Raw genomic sequence first — 13,888 nt, 5'->3', positions numbered from 1 at the left:
TCGACACCGTGAACTAGCTCTGTCGTCATACGGCCGCTCCGAATGTCGTACATCTTTTCGTAAGCAGAGGCCGGTTCTTGTGCTTCCCGAGACACGCAACTAAGGGCACGTACGCACGCGAGATAACGCAGCGGGTGCATGACGGAATGAGGCGTAAACAAGGAAGAGGAGGAGAACGTGGGTGAGGGGGAGACCAGCAAAAAAAGAAAAATGCAACTGTTTTCGGGCGCAATACTCGCGTTCGCACAAGCTCTCGCGTCCCTGCCCTTGCAGAAAGCCACAGCGCGGCCAAGGCATATTTAACTGCCCCTCGTGTTTTCCCTGCTTTATTACCGTCCTCGGCTTGCGACGAAACGGCCACTTGAAATACGGCTGCAACGTCGGCGGTTACGTTCGCGCATGCCTTGCCATATGGCTATTCGTTCACGGCTACCTTGGTGGTGTGTGTAGTGCTCGTTCTGTGGTCGACTACTCTGTGCCGTCTGCAAAATCTTGCGCTGTCTACTTGCACCAAAGGGCTTGTTTGCTTCAACTTTCTGACATCGGGGATTTATCCTCTTTCTTTCAAGCAGGTGAGGTCGTATTCTTTTTTTATATTTCCAGGCATTATTTCTCTTTCGCTCAGTGGAACACTACGCTTTGCTTCATAAATCGTACGCTTCCTTCTCAGGACAGCAATTAAACCCATTCCGACCAAGTTCTCGTCGTAACTGAAGGGCACTACTATCTGTTTTTGTTTAAGAGGGAATTGCTACCATTGAAACCATTGTATTTATCATGTAATTTCGACAGTAGGACAGCAGTGCGCATTAGGCGAGTTGGTTTACATACATCTCGCAGACCTTTAGCACGACAAAGAACTACGGACGTGTTCGCCATTAATTCTGTTCGCCGTTCTTTCTCGCGCTAGAATTCTTCAAGATGTGTGTAATCCCGACCAGAGGTATCATTCATGACGCCGTTTGTGGAGCTCATACCGGCTATTTCTGTATTGCGTTCTTCGTAATAAAACCTATTGAATTTTAAATGGCTGGACCCAGTTTGCGTAAGTCAGCACGAATAAATTAATTGAAGGATGTTTTAATGCATCGCCTCACGAGCGCTGTTATATATACATCCCATGCGGCGTTACTTGTATCATGTCGCAGCTTGGCGAAATTTAAGATTACACTTGAATAAACAAAATAACGATCCGCCATTCTTTCGTACCTTCATGCTCAAGTGATTCAAATAAGGGGCATTAAACACGAACAGCTTGGTCCAGCGTTATTCTTTGCCACACAGTGTCGATAAAATCTCGCTTTTTCTTTATTGTCGTTGCTTAATAAATTACATGACTTCATTATATGTGCGCCACATTTCAAATATCGAGTTCATTGCATCATACCTAAATTAAGCCAAAAATAATTCATTACAGCTTCCTTTATAAACATGTAGCTGTTAGTTTCTTTTCTATGAATATTTAATTACATGATGGGGCCATTCGTGCCCGAAAGGATGTTTGAAGACTACTACTCTTCATGTCACAAACAGCCTTGAGACGTTTAACCACACAATGTCGCAACGTGCCGTAGCGTACCATGATAAAGCAGTCGAAAATGCAATTTTGGATGACATTCGAGTTGGCGCTTCCGATTTCCGTCCTCGATATTTCCGCCACAGTAGAGATCGTATTTTCTCGAGCTGGAATAGCGGAATGCTAAACGGGATTTTACTAACACGAGGTGCCTAACATCCGCTATTTTTTGAAGAACCGTGGTTGCCGTTTACAGTTTCGACTGAAAATAAAGGAGCAAGTTTATCGTTCTCGTGCTGAACTTTTCTTAGGCTACTGCAGGTTAGCGCGAAAATGCTTTCTGAAGTGAACTTCGCAGAAATTTTATGCAGCAGGTGTCTGGGTTGGGCCAGTTAGTAGCAATTTCTTGAAAACATAGTGCAAATAACGACGACACAGAAATAGACAGGAGGAGGACTAACTTGCAACTTTATTTTGGAAAAAGCATCACATCGAAAATATAGGATTTGTTGTCACGATCAGTCGGGGAGCATGCGCACAGCACAATCAAAATAACGCTTTGTGGGAAAAAGAAAATGTAGATGCACGGGTCATAGGCGTAACGATTTCACCGGCGTTACTCTGTGCTTGATGTACCGTCCGCGTACCAAAAAGAGATTTGACAGTGCACACTGCATTGTTGTATAAGCGGGAGATCTCTGCCGCAATAAAATCCTGTACACGTACCGCATGGCTGCTAGCATAAAAGAGCAATGCAGGCGTTTCCTCGCAGTCGTTGTATTAGCAGTTCGTGAAAGCCTTTTCAAAGAATCAATGCAGCAAGCAAGACCAGGTAATTCCTTACTTTCATAGGTTTTCGCATAAATTTAAAAAAACTGTCAGCGCATTATAACGTCCAAATCGATTTCTTTGCCCCATGCAAACTTTCCAAAGTCTTTTCCAAGAAGGTGAAAAGCGAGAAAAATAAACGAAGAGACATAAAAAAAAAAGTTCACGGAATACACGTCGAACGTCGTGTACAGGATTCCTATCAGTTGCGGGCTTCAATACATCGGGCGGAACAGTAAGGAACTTCAATGAGAGGGCGAGAGAACACAGGTTACACGTACGTAACAAGTCGAGTACAGGCCTTGCCGACCACTGCAAAGCATATAAAACCGACGATGCTATCCACTCATAGATAGCACAGATTTCATAAGGTCGGCCAGGGAAAAGACAGAAAGCGAAGTCATGGTAATTCCAGCAGTCCATGCGGCACCTGCGGCAAAACCATGCAACACGTTAAGGAGCAACGTTACTATATTCTAAACGCAGTAGCAGACGCTCCTTGCTCGCGCTATGGAAACTGACCAGCGAAGCGCTCGTAGCACCGCGGAAAAGAAAAACGAAAACAACAAAGAAACAACGGGAAACCGATTCTGCAGCCGTTCCACCGCGCGTGTCACCACAGTGGCACATCGTTTGTATTTCCTTCGTGCTCCAGCGATCGGCTCCATAGAATCAATGCATTTCCAATCTGCGCGGCATTGAAAGTGTCGTCGACAATTTATATATAGTCTCGACAGTTTTTGTTGTACGATTTCTTTCCTGCTATCAACTGCCTTCTACTAGCCTTCCTAAGGCAAGGGACAAGCGGAAATCCTACGGATAAGTACGTGTGAACAACAATACGTACCACGAGTTATTAGCCCCGGAAATGTGCAGAAGCATATTCTTCAGAATTTTTTTCTCTCCTGAAATATTTTCCTAGCGGTACTTTGCAGTCTATAGAGAACATGTTGTATATCATATAACCAAAATACTTCGAAGCTCAGAAGCTGGTGCCAAAAAACAAAAAAAAAAAAAAAACTCTTGCCATCCATCCTGCACTAGCGGTGTCATGCTCCCTTAACCTGAAACCAGGCCAGTGGCAAAGTAATGGGTGAGATACTATGTAACGCATGTTATGGTCCGGATGATTTAGGCACACAGATTTAGGCATCCGAATAAGATAAACCAAACACATCCAAGACGTGTGCCTCGCCACAACTGGTAATTGCTGTGTACAGTGTACAGTAGAGGAGCCAAAGGTGCCTTAATAACTGCACTTTCAGTTAAGTGGTTAAATCACTTTGCTGGTGTAAGCATCAAAAGAGCAAGACGAATCATGCAGGACAACGAAAAGCACAGTCTTATGGTTTACTTTCCTGTCTGCCTTTTTAGCAATTTTCTTAAGCCTTTTTTTTTTTTTTGTTTAACCCAGTAACTGGGTTGGAAGTACTCCGTAGAGAAGTAGACACAAGCCAGACGGGCCGAGCAGCGTGTGAATACGACACAATACGTTATTTATACTAACAAGCTTCTCGGTCACAGAATGCCTGCGAGAGCGAAAATTCACGAGGGCCTCGCTAGAGAACGAGTTTATGGCATCCGATAGCGTAGACGTAAATACATACGCGAAAGAGGCGACGCAGCCCGCAGGATTTTCGAAGGCATCACTTATCACGCTCGCACTCTCGAGGAAAGCAAATGCGTCTACGTGTGATGCCGCTACGCCGACTGTGCACGTATGCAAGACACCTGCGTGCTAAAATTGATACCGAGCAGTGCATCAATCACGAAAGAATTGTTGCACTACTTCAGTGAAATGCACTATTAATTTAAACGCACTGTCGTGCACAAGCCATATCTCATCAAAAAGCACATATTTTTTTAAATGACGCCACGAATAGGTTTATATTATCCTCGCAAACGAAAAAAAAAATATATATAGACTAGAAAAAAAATGTTTTAAAGCTGATCGCTATCAAACAGCTGCAACAGACGCAGTGCCAACGTGCTTCCGTTTCTCAGAAGCATCGGCGACACAGTAAAACGTCGCTTTTTTCCACGGTATATTTCGTAAACATGCTCGTCAGCCTATCATGATTTCTTGAGAATCTTCGGTGACGCCGGTGCCTCAACTTCAGTCTGATTGTCCCTGGTGGACTTGGAGCATGTCAAAATGAAGCGTGAACAGTCCCAAAGACGACCACTCTTCACAAAACAACACAAATTTCGTGACGACACAAACGAGGAACAGCGTTACATTTTCAAGGGACGAGTTACGCGGGAACCTCCCTATTTCCGCCATCTTGCCCAGCGTGATGATGATGATTTATTGACTATTCAATTAGTATCGAATAGGCACCGTGTTTGTTCCCCAGTCGCAAGAAAAACAACACAACAAAGAGTACACAACAACACACTTGAACAAATTCTCAAGGATTGCCTACTGCAGCCCATCAGTTGGTGAGTCGTGTTTTGGCTGCCTTCACAGCGGGTGTTCTTGCAGCGACACTCGCGCCTCCACCGGGAGGATCTTCAAGCGTGTGGAAGTCTAGCGCCTGTGCGATTATGGTGTCCTCTGGGAGCATTGGCCGGATACCCACGCACCGCACAGCAATATTGTTACGGACAAGGAAGGAGGAAGAAGGGGGCAGTGGCGTGGGCAGGAGCGCTCGCGCTAGGTCGCCGATATGCCACATATGACCACAAGGAGAGAACCGAACGACCATAGTTACCCGACTGACCAGATGTGCCGACCAAAGACCCCGCGACCCAAGATTCCGCTACACTTGAAGACATTCTCCCCTGCCCATGTCATGTGGTGCATGCCTTGGCCGCTGCCATAGGGTCTCGGCAACCGATGGCCAGAAAGCGTCCTGGGCCAAGCTTGACCGGGATTCATCGTGCCGGCAAGCCGTTCTCTTCTTCCTCTTCAGCCATCCAGGCGCGCCCATCGTCATGCCAGACTCATCAACATTGGCAAACTTCGTCCACGATCGGGGCGATCGCTCGGTGGCCCCGGGTAATGTTACGGATAAGGAAGGAGGAAGAAGGGGGCAGTGGTAGGAGCAGGAGCGCTCGCGGGAGCAGGAGCGGGCAGGAGCACTCGCGCTAGGCTCGCCAACAATTAATTAAAAACGTCCTCTCACGGTCATTGAACATCTTCTCTCTGTTCTGTTTTCATCGGCTTGCTACCTCGTAATAATATGTTGGATTGTTTCCGCTTCACCACCGCACAACCGAAACAGTGTGCACGAGATAGTTTCGTCGTACCGGCATCGGTATGACAGCGTTCTGAGAACTCCCGCTCTAGACTCAAAGAACAAGACGCTGCCGACGCTATTGTCGTAGAGATGGTCTTTACCGATGCGGTGCTTGTGGCTCCGGTATAAAGTCAGGGTGGCCTTCTCTTTCACGGTTGAGCCCAACAAGACGCGTTCAGCCTAGGCTACTCGTTCTTGCACCTCGGCAGCTCATTTGCCTGCCGTGTCTGCAGCGATGGGGTTCTTGAAAAACCCGAACCTCTTTTCCAGCTGGTAAATTCGGGCCGTCCAGCTCATCCGAACGCAGGTCGCCATAACATAAAGACACGGCGTACCCGTCGCTCGCGTGCCATAAACAGAAGTCTGCCGCGATACCGTAATTTGCTGGAGGCTTCGCGTGCTTCGAAGCTGGACCATCCCAGTTCCCCCTGCAGGGCCTCACTGGCAACCCTTCCATGGCAGCCAAGTGCGATGCGCCCGACCTCCTGCTGGCGGCTTTAAAGCCAAGCACGCGCTGTAGCTGACAGGCAGACAAATACATTACAGAATGTCAGCCCGGGAACATGCACTTACTTCCAAAGGTCCTACACCTTTATATAGCGGTTCCAGCCTCACACAGGCATTGCGTACGTAGGATCCCTTGGGTACGAATGGCTGCTTGACGCACTGTCCCTTCACTGGTACACTGTCCCTTCACTGTCATGTCGATGGTACATGTTGCCTGTTGAGCAGAATGTTATGCCCAGGAATGTGATTCTGTAAGGACATGCAGAATCTCCCCGCCAAGCATCAACACCGCATCAGCGCTCTCTCCAGTAAACTGGACAATGGCTGTCTTCATTCTGAACCTCAGCCCTCCTATGGCAGATGTCCAGCAAGTCCTGCAGTTCCATCGCAGACTCCGCCATGAGGACCAGATCATCGGCGAATTCCAGGCCCGGCAGTCGACGGTCTTGTTCCAACCCACGGGTGATATGCTTGAGTTGGAAACGAAGGCTTGACTCGATTAGCGCTCGCTCCACATAGCACACATAGATGACATACAGCAGAGGTGACAGAAGGCACCCCTGCCGCAGGCCCTTGGTAACAGTCAGGCGGGGAGAGACTGTTTCTCCGAAGTCAACGGCCTGTGCTCTACCGTTGACAACAGCTCCCTCGGCATAACCAACTTGGCGAGACAGCTAAACAGCTATGCATGGGTGACGCTGTCATAGGCTTTTTCGACATCCAAGAAACAACACAGAAGCGGTCGTCCCTCGCGTTGTGCAATCTCCACACATTGTGCAAGGACAAAGACGTCGTCGTCCAAGCGGCGACCAAGACGGAAACCATTCTGCAGTTCCCGGGTTCGAACCTGACCTCGGCGGCTGCGTTTCGATGGAGGCGAAACGGAGTGGCGTCCGTGTGCTGTGCGATGTCAGTGCACGTTAAAGAACCCCAGGTGGTCGATATTTCCGGAGTCCTCCACTACGGCGTCTCTCATAGCCTTAGTCGCTTTGGGACGTTAAACCCCACAAACTAACTTACATTCTGCAGTTCCGTGAAAATACCCTTGCCTTCCGCCCATGCACTAAGCCGATTCTTCAGCATACGGACACTACGCTAGTCGCCGTTAATGGGCGGTAATCTCATATGTTACCTGGGTCACCTCCACGTTTAAGGATGAGCGGAATCCTGCCCTTTCGCCATTCAACAGGGATCGGGACTCCCTGAATAATATCTGTAAGGAGGTCTGCTAGCTGCTATTTTGCTTCGTCCCTAGACCCTTCACCAAACTGGCTGGTAGGCCATCCAGACCAGTGACCGTTCGCAGGCTGATACCCTTTTGGGCGGGGTCCATTGTCATTTGCTGACCGCCCAGCGTGGGCCCATCTGGCTTCGGGTTCCAATTTCAGGGACAATTGCTAAATGAGTTGGGAGGGAGTGGGGATTAGTTGCCTCCGAATGCCCAAATACAGCGGCAAAGTGCTCAGCTGGTGAAATCACTGGATGATGCGTTGCAGGGTCCGTCAGCACCAGAGTTGGACATTTGACCTCAAAAACCTCGACCTCACCTCAAACTCAAAAAATATTTGGTGACCTCATTCAACCTCAACCTCATAAATTGAGGTTGAGGTCCCCCTGGCGACCTCACCTCACTTTTCAGGTGACCATTGGCGACCTCAGTCAACCTCACCTCAAACTCAAAATGTGAGGTTGAGGTCGGGCGCTTTACCTAAAAAAAATCATTAAATTAAACCATAACTTAGAGCAAATATACATTTCTCGGTAATCCTGGGATATATAGGCAAGCCAGAATTTCGTCGTATGAAGGCTGTATTTTACTAGTAATTTTATACAAACATTAATATCCCAGAGAAAAGCAGAAAAACTCCGGAGACTATATGTCCAATTCTGCACTAAAGTAGCAATCCTCTCCCCCTCCTCGCCTACCCTGTTTTTGGTCAGTTTTATTGTAAGGCCTACATGGGTACCACATTACTACGCATAGGCCCATGATGCAATACAAAGAGTTTATCCCATCGGACCCGCGTGAATAAGATTCGTATTAGAAATAAAACAAGCCAGTTCTTACTATATACTGAAAAGACAAATGTTGTTGACCCTAGTGACGATGACAACAATGACGACATGCTCTTTTTCTTAATTCGCAAAAAAAAAAATGGACGATTGCGAAGCGTTTTTTTTATGCACTGTACATTGTCTTGCGACCGAATACATTAATTTAAGAAAAAAATAGGAATACAGTCGCGCCTCGCTAGTATGGTCACTTTGCTTTCTGACCAAAACTGTCCATAACGCGAGTCATCCATATTAACGAGTCATGAATAAAAACGAAAAGTATCTATTTAGAGAAACTTTATAACTAATGGCTGCATTTTTAATTAAATTTGTAATTAAAAACAGCCGAGCTGTCGATGTTATCCCTTCTCCATGAATCCGTCGACCCGAAATGTCATGTCTGTTAAACCTTGTCAGCTATCCTCTTGAGTAGCTGAAGTTAGTAATGCCTAAACATAGCGTAGAATATTTTTTTCTCAGTAAACGTCACCCTGTTTTACTGAACAAAAACTCCGTAAGTCATCACAGGTAAAACTTATCAAGACGCAGCAGAAGGAACGGTACGCACCCATAATGTTACCGAGGCAGCGAGCCTTCTCTTGAAGCATTTCGTCGCTCACGACAGCACCATTCGCGCGCACATTCCCGAACCACATCAATAAGGCCGACTCCATCTCTGCGAACTGTACTGGGCGCTGTCGGACTGTGGCTGACGCTGCGATGCCGACGTTTAACCATTTATCGGAGTCCTGTAGTATCGATGCTACCGTCGACCTGGCGAGGCTGAGACCTAGTTTAACTTGGATCCAGCTCCCTCAAGGCTTGGATTGACTGAAATGGCTTTTGCCGCTTGTATTCACAGATGTCCCGCTTCGCGCCTACATTCAGCTCCGTTCTTTTGCGCTTAACTCCCGCCATGCCAAACGTCAGACTAAAGTTGAGGGTTACAGGCTCCTGATTCTTTGCACTCTTGTTGCTATAGTTAACCTCCCTGTCTTTCCGTTCTTCTAATTCTCTTTTTTCTGCCTTGTACTGTTTATGTAAGGAAGCGAGGGAGTCAAGTTGGCAGGCTGCTGAGGGCTATCGAACAGCCCTTTTCTGCGCCGTTTGTATGTGTTCCTATGAAACAAACACTGCAAGCTGTTTCCTGCAAAATCGCGGCGCAATCGATAGCGCGTCGGCAGGTTTCACCACGTGCGTGTCATGGGGGGCGTTTTACATGTGCTGATTTATTTTTATAAATTTTGACTATGCGCATGTGGGTATATCAAGTGTGTGATATATATATGCTCTTCCGTTCTTCCACTAAATCAGTTGTCAGTTAGCGCCGTCGTTGTCCTCTTCTCCTCTTTGTCTCGTCTTTGTTGCGCATTTATATTACAGTCCATCATGGTTCACCAACTCGCCCAATCAGCCGTTCTTCTGAAGTACAGTTTAGAACGACGGCTAGCCGACTACGAAGAGCTCAGACCTTGTCAAGGCCGCATCGCTGACTCAGGGCGAAGCCGACACGCAAACCACCTGGGGCGCAAAATGTGGCAGTTCGGCAGCGCAAGTGACGAAAACCAGGAGCATGAGAAGGAAGGGCGTCCAGGACGGGACGCCCAGTCCTGGTTGCGTGCTCGCCGCCTTTTTTGTCGCTCTACTTCGTGAGTGTGTCTTAACTCTGACCGAAAAGCGTTAACGGCTTCATGGAACACATTTTGTGTTTTGGGAAAGAAAAACTTCAGTTGCCACCCCCACTTTTTGGCGCTTGTCTTTCTTCGTCGTGATATTCTCGCCTAGTTCATCCTCGTCTTCGTAATATCCTCGCCTAGTTCACTACACTATTATTTCTTTCTTACGCTTTTACCGGCCTCTCTGTTAACGTTTCGCAGAATTTATTGCGACCACATGTTGCTGTTTTCCCGACTGCGGCCTCTCATTTCAGCGCTGCCACTGCACCCAGAAATCTCATGGTTCCCTCCTTTCGGGGTCTTTCCTGCTTAGCTGACCCTCTGTTTGCTGTGTACGTTTCTTTCCGCTCTTGCGGAAAAGAAAAAACTTCAGTTCCCACCCCCACTTTTTGGCGCTTGTCTTTCTTCCTATTATTTCTTTCTTACGCTTTTACCGGCCTCTCTGTTAACGTTTCGCAGAATTTATTGCGACCACATGTTGCTGTTTTCCCGACTGCAGCCTCTCATTGCAGAGCTGCCACTGCACCCAGAAATCTCCTGGTTCCCTCCTTTCGGGGTCTTTCTTGCTCTATTTGCTGTGTACGTTTCTTTCCGCTCTTGCGCCCCTCCCCCTCCTAAAACGACGACACGTCCGCTTTGGTTCTTTCAAACTACACAGGACTCGTTCAGACATCCGGCCGTATCGGCTGTCGCAAAGGTTCCCGGCCTGCGCGCCATTCTTTAACTTGCGTTCGGACTCCCCTGCTTTTTTCAAACGATGTCCATATTAAAGAGACAAAAATACAAATGCCCAAGTTGGCTGCGTGCATTCTTCCTATGTCCATTGTCCAGACAGCGAGTTTCTATATTCAGTTCAGTCGTTCACTCGTGCCCGACTCTTCGTGACCCTATGGACCATATCACGCCACGCTTTCCGGTCTCACACTATCTTGCTAACATCACATAACTTCATCTGCAGCGCCTCGAGGATGCCATCTAACAATCGCGTTCGCTGCCTACCCCTTGGCCGGTGACTCTCAAACTTTCCCAACATGAATTCTTTCTCCAGCGACTCCTCTCTTCTCATCAGATAACCAAAGTAGCTGAGCTTTAACTTTAGAATTTGACCCTCCAATGAGCAGTCAGGGTTTATGGTCGACAATATCGACTGATTTGATCTTCTGGCAGTGCAAGGAACTCTCAAGTCTCCGCCAGCACCACAATTCAAACGCGTCCATTCTTCGGCTGTCAGCCTTCTTCACAGTCCAACTCTCGCATCCATACATGGAAATACCATAGCACGTTTTATGCGGATCTTGGTTGGCAGAATAATGTCTCTGCTCGTTACTAGGCGGTCAAGGCTAGCCATGGCTCTCTTTCTCAGAAGCAGGCGTCTCCTTATCATGGCTGCAGCCTCCTTCCGGGTAATCTTGGAGCCCAAGAAAAGAAAATCTGTCACAGCTTCCACTTCTTGTCCCTTGATGCTCCAGGACTTGATAGGGCAAGACGCCATGATCTTTGTCTTTTTAATGTTCAGTTTAAGCCCAAACTTCTCACTCTCTTCTTGTACGCGCATCAGAAGTCTCTTGACTTCCTCTTCACTTTCTGCCATCAAAGTGGTTTCATCCGAATATCTAAGGTTGTTGATACGTTTTCCAGCAGTCTTCACTCCAGCTGAAGATTCATTCAGATCGGCCTTCCTCATGATGCACTCATCATATAGGTTAAATAGGCAGGGCGACAGTATGCAGCCTTGTCTCACTCCTTTCTCAATCGGAAACCAATCAGTAAGACCATGCCCAGTTCGGACTGTTGCCTCTTGCCCTTCATACAGGTTCCAGTTTCTATATTTTTAAGGAATAACAGCGCGGAGACGAAGGACAAGGAAGAAGACAACACCTGCGCTGTGAAAATGAATTTGAATTTTTTAATGAAACAAAAATTCTGTACAAACACAAAGATAAACTAACAAGGGAAATCAGTGAAGCCTTTCATATTCATAAAAATCATGACTCCTGTGTAAGCACCCCTTCTGTATCTGTTCATGACTGTGAACTAATCTATCTTGATTCAAAAGACTGGGGTATCGATTGGTGTCACACATGCGTTATTGGTTGTGAAAAGAGTATATTTTGCGTGTTTCTTTCTAATAAACTGCAGTTGATAGTCAGCGCAGGTGTTGTCTTCTTCCTTGTCCTTCGTCTCCGTGCTGTTATTGCTTAGAAATATGTACCAACTAGCTCAACTTTCCGTGTTATTAAAGTTTCTATATTAACGAGGCATAAATACATTGAAAAAATTTCGTCCCCAGAAAAACTGTCCATTATTCGGCTCGTCCATATTAACGGGGGTCATATTAATGGTTCACGAATTTTCCATAACAGCCACTCTTTAAAGGACCTGTCGTGAAGAATAAATCCCCAATAAAAAAAAAACAAAAGAGGAAAAGACAGCAACACACCAAATAACCACAAAACTCGGCCAACGCCGAGTAAACAAATGTACCTTCAGGAAATTTGGAAGAGGAACGCTGTGGATGTTATGAGGCCCAACCGGCCACTCCTAGGTGTTTGTCTATAATTCAGTGATCCCGTGGAGTACTGCAAGAATTGCCGAAATTGCTTCTTCGAACACCACACTTACATAAAAAAATTACAGGGTCGGAACTGCTAGGAAATAGGTTTAAACGTGAACCACTTTGCTTTCGCGAACATCGGCTCGCCCGTCAAATTTCGCTGGACCAAAATGTCGAACTCCCCCCCGCCTCCCCCCTCCCCCCCGCCTCCCCCCCCCCCCCCCCCCCCCCACGAAAATAAAAAAATAACGATACAAATACTTGTACGTCGGAACAGAATACAGGATGCCATTTCGCCAACAAGTCTGAGACGAGGAGCTTGTTTAAAGGAAAACAAGTGAATAACACAAAGACTAAACTAATAGATTGCACGGTGGTGTCTCCGAAGCTGCTTCGCCGCATGCACCGCACGTGCATCCAGAGAAACCGTTTCCCCGTTAGTGTCTTATAGCTACAGCACATAAACGTAAAATAGACAAGAACAACAGAAAGGAGGCGAGCAAGCAGCCCGGAGGGACCGCGCTCCCTGCTGTGCACGCGCGCTCCTCCCTTTGCCGTCCATCTCGAGGCATCTGGTTTTTCTCATGCAGTGAATGCCGAACTCTCACCAAAACGCACCAAAGGCAGCAGCGCATGTGTGTCAGCTTCGTTTTCATAGACTACATCGCGCTTTGCAATACATACAAACAAAAAAAAAAAGAAAAAGGGAAAAACTAAATGACCGCTCCGGTAAGTGGGAAGGAGGGTTGTGCTTGGAGAGATGCCAAAGAAACAGCCAAATGTGAGGGAAGAAGCCTGTTCTCTGTTCGGCCGTGCACGGACGTAAATGTCATACAAGAAAATATATATAAAGAAATACCAAGTTGACGAAAGTAATAAGAAATTTCGCACACTAAAAACAGAAGAGAACTGCGCTTCCTAGAGCTTATAGAAGGCTTGAGACATCGACTTAGTACTGCATTCCTCAGTGCTAGCATTTAATTGGTTTCATTCACGTATACCTCAATTGATTTTCAAAGAAAAAACGAATGTCCGAATATATCACTCCAAAATCTGACCACACAAATTTTCATCCGATTGATTTGTCTGTCTCGAGCAGGCGGCAGCACAAAAGAGACACGCTCAGTTTGCCACACTAACTCGTCCGTCTAGACACCAAAATGTCAAGCCAGAAAACATTTCAATACTTTTTAGCTTACAAAAACATGTAGGAGAACGCTTTTCTTTTTTTTCCGGCGCCTAATGAGATTTCAAGCGACAACTGATATTATGGAGTTAAGAATCCTTTACTCTCCTCCTTCCTCCTGCATTGCTTGGTTTCAGTAGAATTTGAGAGAGAAACAAAGGGCCTTAGCGGTGCAAAAATGTTTTTTTTTTTTCATTGGGCTTTAGTGTACACAAGCTCCATACAATTTTTTTTGTCTCTTCTATCTAGGCAAATGGTTAACATGCGCAGGCTTCTCTAACAATTTCGCCGCTCCGTTTTCTGTTAAGTTTCCGTGTAATGTAC

The 13,888-nt window shown here is 46.7% G+C and overlaps 1 protein-coding gene across 2 annotated transcripts in view; it reads left to right on the top strand.

Moving 5' to 3' along the window:
* The first annotated feature begins 210 nt into the window (after positions 1–210).
* LOC146180305 (ADP-sugar pyrophosphatase-like) overlaps positions 211–13,888 on the top strand; it is an 87,141-nt gene continuing 73,463 nt past the window's right edge. The window contains exon 1 of one of the 2 annotated variants that reach the window (XM_084579529.1): positions 211–572. The gene's annotated coding sequence lies outside the window, so the exon portion shown is untranslated. The remainder of the gene's footprint in view (positions 573–13,888) is intronic. The other variant, XM_084579531.1, reaches the window with a different exon arrangement.

Source organism: Amblyomma maculatum, chromosome 9 (genome assembly GCF_055883805.1).
Source record: "Amblyomma maculatum isolate TAMU_Amacu chromosome 9, ASM5588380v1, whole genome shotgun sequence".
NCBI lineage: Eukaryota > Metazoa > Arthropoda > Arachnida > Ixodida > Ixodidae > Amblyomma > Amblyomma maculatum.
The sequence above is the reverse complement of the archived record's forward strand: the minus strand, read 5'-3'. Positions and strand labels throughout refer to the sequence as shown.